The 5,727-nt window shown below is 40.6% G+C and overlaps 1 pseudogene; it reads left to right on the forward strand.

Annotated features, from left to right (window-relative positions):
• Positions 1 to 802: 802 nt before the first annotated feature.
• Positions 803 to 1,428, forward strand: LOC100386459 (ADP-ribosylation factor-like protein 8B pseudogene; annotated as a pseudogene).
• Positions 1,429 to 5,727: the final 4,299 nt, after the last annotated feature.

Raw genomic sequence — 5,727 nt, forward strand, 5'->3', positions numbered from 1 at the left:
ATCTTTTCGAGTTAAATCCTGGGGTTGCCAGAATTTTCCTTAGTTTATGCAGATGCAGCAATATTTTTAAAGGAGAATCTTCTAAAAGACTATTTCAGAAGGTACTGGTCAAAAATTGCTCACTGGCTATTTTTGATAGATGCTAGTTTGCTATTATAATGAACTATATACTATACACCAATGAAATATAATCTTCCGATAGGTGTTTACTTATTCCCCTAGGAAATGAAGACTCATCTTTTGCCAAGTACTTTTCTTAAGTTGATGCACAGCCTATTCTGCCTCTGGGTCTCATCTGAAGTCAACTTTTTCATAATGACAATGCAGGGGTAATGAAGAGAGAAGAAAGAAGTGCATAGGTGGATGATTTAGCATCGATTGTTATGATAATTTTTAATATAAAACTAAAAGTTGACTCTACCTTAAAGCTCTCTTGCCCGCCACCATGTAAGACGTGCCTTTGTTCCTCTTTCACCTTCCACCATGATTGCAAGGCATAAAGTTTAGGGATGAGACAGCAATAAAAACTGGTTTAGTGCCCCTTTCTCATGTAATTTATGGATCACTTCTTCCCTACCAAATACGGACATGGAAAAGAGATTATTCTGATGTCAGCAGTAAAGAGAAAACCAGGGAGATAGATTAGAATGTAGGAGCAGCTGCTGCCACTTGCAGGTGTCCACCGGTGTCACATGGGACTAGGAGGAGCCACTGGGTGGTCGGGGCAGAAGCGGCTCACGTGGAAATCATCAATGCCGCCCATGGTCTGCCCTCCCATCAGTCCTTGCTCCCAGCCGCCATCATGCTGGTGTTCGTCTCCCGCCTGCTGGACTGATTTCCGTTTACTCTTCTGAAAGGAGGAGATGGAGCTGATGCTCATGAAGCTGCAGTACTCTGGGAAGAACACCTTCATCAGTGTCATCACATCAGGTCAATTTAGTGAAGATGTGATACCCACAGTGAGCTTCAACATGAGGAAGATAACTAAAGGTAATGTCACAGTAAAGATCTAGGACACAGGAGGACAACCCGATTTTGAAGCTTGTGGGGGTATTGCAGAGGAGTCAATGCTATAGTTTACCTGATAGACACTACAGATTGTGAAAAGGTAGAACCTTCCCGAAATGAACTACGTAATCTTCTAGATAAATCACAGTAACAAGGAATTCCGCTAGTGCTTGGAAACAAGAGAGATCTTCCTAATGCCTTGGATGAGAAACAGCTAATTGAAAAAAATGAATCTGTCTGTTATTCAGGATAGAGAAAATGCTGCCATTCAATTTCTTGCTAAGAAAAGGATAATATAAATATCACACTTCAGTGGCTTATTCAGCATTCAGAATCTAGAAGAAGCTGAAGCATCTCCGGAAGTCTTCCAGTCCTTCTTGACTATAATCCTGGAATCATTGTCCATTCCTCTGAAGTAATTCCCAGAATATGGTCCTTCCAAAACCCAAGAAATTGCCTTTTTCAGAGCTTATTTCTCACGTGCACTGCCGGAGATGCGTATCCCTAATCCTTTGTGAAGAATCAGCTAGAGTTGTCATGATAAAGTCAGCACACACAAAAAGACTTCTTATACATATCTGTCTTAAATCATGTGTGGAGCTTTTAAAAATAATAATAATAAAAAACTCACAAACATTTGACCATCTTAAATCAAGAAAATTGCATATTTCCATTCTGGTCTTTCTGAGCCAGATTTTCTTTCCTTTTTTGATATGGAGCCTCACTCTGTCGCCCAGGCCGGAGGGCAGTGGCCAATCTCAGCTCACTGCAACCTCTGCCTCCCAGGTTCAAGCAATTTTCCTGCCTCAGCCTCCCAAATAGCTGGGATTACAGGCATGCACGACCACACCTGGCTAATTTTTGTATTTTTTAGTAGAAATGGGGTTTCACCATATTGGACAGGCTGGTCTCGAACTCCTGACCTCGTTCATGATCCACCCGCCTTGGCCTCCCAAAGTGCTGGGATTACAAGTGGAAGCCACTGCATCTGGCCTTCTGGGCCAGATTTTCATATTGGCTTTCAGTCAATGTCTATCTATAATATTTCATTATAGAGTCCAGTAACTTAATACTGACACTGACTTGATACAGCATGAAGTTTCTAGTGCCACACACAATATTTCGAAAGCCTTTAACCCTGAATGACTCATGTGGGATATATGTAAACATAATGTTTATCTTATCTCACAGATGCATGTGAAATATATGATTACATCTTAGGAATCCAAAACGGTCTGCAGAGAGTGAGCGGAGGCAGCAGATCAACGTCGGTTCTTTACACTAGTGAGATTCTACCTGATGAATATGAAAGATACTCTGCTTTCTGAGAGCTCTTTATCACCAGATGGCAGTTGGAGTATGGGCGGAACTAAAGCATGCTGTTTTGTATCTGTCCAGATCATTATTTCCATCTTTTGTTTTTTCTTCCTGGTTCAGCATACTTTTTTAAGGGGTTGAGAATTGAAGATTTTTCTCAAAAGGTTTCATGAATTTAGAGTATTCCACCCAATATAATAAAACCTGTTACGAATGTCAGACTTTGTTCAAACATCGATTTGTTCTACCTCCATTCATTAAATCAGTGCTGCTACATGACACCGTAACTCCTGACTTTTTATATCCAGTCATCATGTTGACTTTCAGCACAAAAGCTACTCATAAATAAATTAAAAATTTTTATTTTTCTCTCTTATTGATGTAAAGTTTGGCACTCTTTTCACTGGTGCCATTAGACATCTTGATTTTTGTGACAACTCTAGACCTGCCTGCTGTATCTAATGGATCATGCTTGACATCTACAGGTTGTTTAGTAGTCAGTCACAGAGAGAACTGAGGACGGATGCTATTTGTTTGCTTCTGACACAGAGATGTCTAAAAAGAGCATGTTTTTTAGTTTAATGACTACCATATACATAAAGGGACATATTAATACTGGTTTCTTTGTAAATAATTATTCATATAGATCATTGTAGTAGATAAAACTCCATGGTGGCCTAGGGTGGTGGCTCATGCCTATAATCCCAGCTCTTCAGGAGGCTAAGGTGGGCGGATCACAAAGTCAGGAGTTTGAGACCAGCCTGGCCAATATGGTGAAACTCTGACTCTACTATCTACTAAAAATCCAAAACTTAGCTGAACGTGGTGGTGCACTCCTGTGATCCCAGCTGCTTGAGAGGCTGAGGCAGGACAATCGCTTGAACCCAGGAGGCAGAGGTTGCAGTGAGCAGAGATCTCACCACTGCATGCCAACCTGGGTAACAGCATGAGACTCCATATCAAAAAAAAAAAAAAAAAAGAGAGAGAATGTAGGGGCAAAGAGAAGAAATCCCATGAAGCTGAAACCCCATCTCTACAAAAAATACAAAAATGAGCTGGGTGTGGTGGTGGCACCTGTAATCCCAGCTACTTGGGAGGCAGAGGCAGGAGAATCACCTGAACCTGGGAGGTGGGGGTTTAAGTGCCGTGATCTTGCCACTGCATTCTAGCCAGGGTGACAGAGCAAGACTCCATCCCAACAACAACAACAAAAATTATTATCAGCTTCTGAGTAAATTCAAATACATACAAAGGCCTGATGACTAAAAATAATATGTATATAAATTCTACCCAATTTTGCTCTGAGCCTAAAACTGCTCTGAATAAACTCTATGTATAATTCTGAAAAATAAAATAATAACATAAAACGCTGCAAATGAGCATGCTTATGTACCTATTGGCCACTTAGAAATCCTGTGTCCCTCAGGCTGAGAATCATGCCTCACTTTCTTTAAGCGGCAGAAGCATAGGGTGTGACGGTTCAGGAAGGGAGCCAAACCAGATGATGTGAGTTCAAATCCTAGTTTTGCCACTTTTAGCTGCACAATACTGGGCAACTATTTAACTTCTCTGTGACTTATTTTCTTTATCTATAAAATGAAGTGTATTGTCTACTACTGCTTAACAAATCACCCCAAAACACGGTGGTCAAAAACAATAAATACGTATTATCCCACAGTTCCTTTGGATCATCAATTCAGTAGAGGCTTATCTGGGTAGTTCTGATTTGGAGTCTCTTCTGAGGTTGCAGTCAAAATGTGGGTCTGCCTTCAGTCATTTAAAGGCTTGTCTGGGGCTGGGGTTTCCATGGTGGCTGCTATCGACTTTAATTTGTCCCCAGAAAATGAGATTTTCCTTTCTACTGCATCGTCAGGGCTGCAAATGTTTCAGACTTTTATGCTCTCGCTCATGTGGTGAGTTCCTATCCACACGAGCTATTCCAGGAGCTACCTGAGTTGCCTTACAAGATGGTGACCGGCTTCTTTCAGAGCAAGTAATTCAAAAGAGCAAGATGAAAGCCACAATGTTTCTTATGATCTGGCCTCGGAAGTCTGGACACGCAGTCACTTGTGTGATATCCTGTTGGTTACGCAAATCAGCTCCCCTCACTGTGGGAGGGGATGACACAAGAGCACAAATACCATAGGATGGGGATCATTTAGGATCATCTTAAAGTCAGACCACCAAATAGGGATAATAATAGTATTTAGACCACGGAGTATGACGTATAACATATTCACTAATTTAGCACGTAAGGCATTTAGGGTTTATCTAATATGTAAAGCACTCAGCAACTGTGATCTATTATTATAATTTTAATCTCCCCTCATTCTTGCTTTTCCTTTTCCAAAATTAAGCCTGTTCAGTCAGAAAATCAACTCTTTCCCATTAATTCGCATTATTAGAACAAAAGGGCATGCTACACTCTTATATATTTTATTCACTTCTAATCAACTGCCTATTTAACATTTTACCTAGAAATGGCAAAAGAACTTAAACTCAACCAAACCAAGATCATGATATTATCCCTGAAAAGCCAGTGTCCCTTCTCTCAGCAAAAGGGACCACTGTCCATCTACCCAGTTACATGTTTTACCCATCTTCTTCCAAACCCATAAAATCTGCCTTTGTTCATGTAATAACCATCTCATTTGTATTAGTGAAGTAAATTTTAACTTTCTGCTTCTGCTTTTGCCTCTTCTTAATCCATGTTTCAGTCTGAAGCCAGCACAATATGTATTTACTCTCGCCTTCCTTGACTAGGTTAAATGTGCTTATTATATGCTCTTATAGTACTTACCCCCCACATTTATTTTGTGATTTTTAGGATAGTGATATTGTATTAGTTAGGATTCTCCAGAGAAACAGAACCAATAGAATATGTGTATAGAGGTACATACATATGTGCATGTGTGTAAAGAGTATTATGAGGAGTTTACCCACACAATTACGGAAGCTAGAAAGTCCCAAGATCCACAATGAGTAAGCTGGAGACCCAGGACCGCTGATGATGTAAGTTCCAGCATGGCAGGCTCAAGACCTAAAAGGAGTCAGTGTTTCAGTTTGAGTTCAAGTTTAAAGTCAGGAAGAAAAAAAAAAAGATATCCTTGCTCGAGCATTCAGGCATCAATGGTAGTTGTCTTAACTTTTCTGTTTTATGCAGGTCTTCACTTGTGATGGTTAATGCTGAGTGTCAACCTGATTGGATTGAAGAATACAAAGTATTAATCCTGGGTTTGTCTGTGTGTGTGTTGCCAAAAGAGATTAACATTTGAGTCAGTGGGCTGGGGAAGGCAGATCCACCCTTAATCTGGTGGCCACAGACATAAAGAAGGCAGAAAAACATGAAAAGGAGAGAGAGGCCTAGCCTCCCAGCCTACGTCTTTCTCCCATGCTGCGTGT

Source organism: Callithrix jacchus, chromosome 13, assembly GCF_049354715.1.
Source record: "Callithrix jacchus isolate 240 chromosome 13, calJac240_pri, whole genome shotgun sequence".
Classification (NCBI taxonomy): Eukaryota; Metazoa; Chordata; class Mammalia; order Primates; family Cebidae; genus Callithrix; species Callithrix jacchus.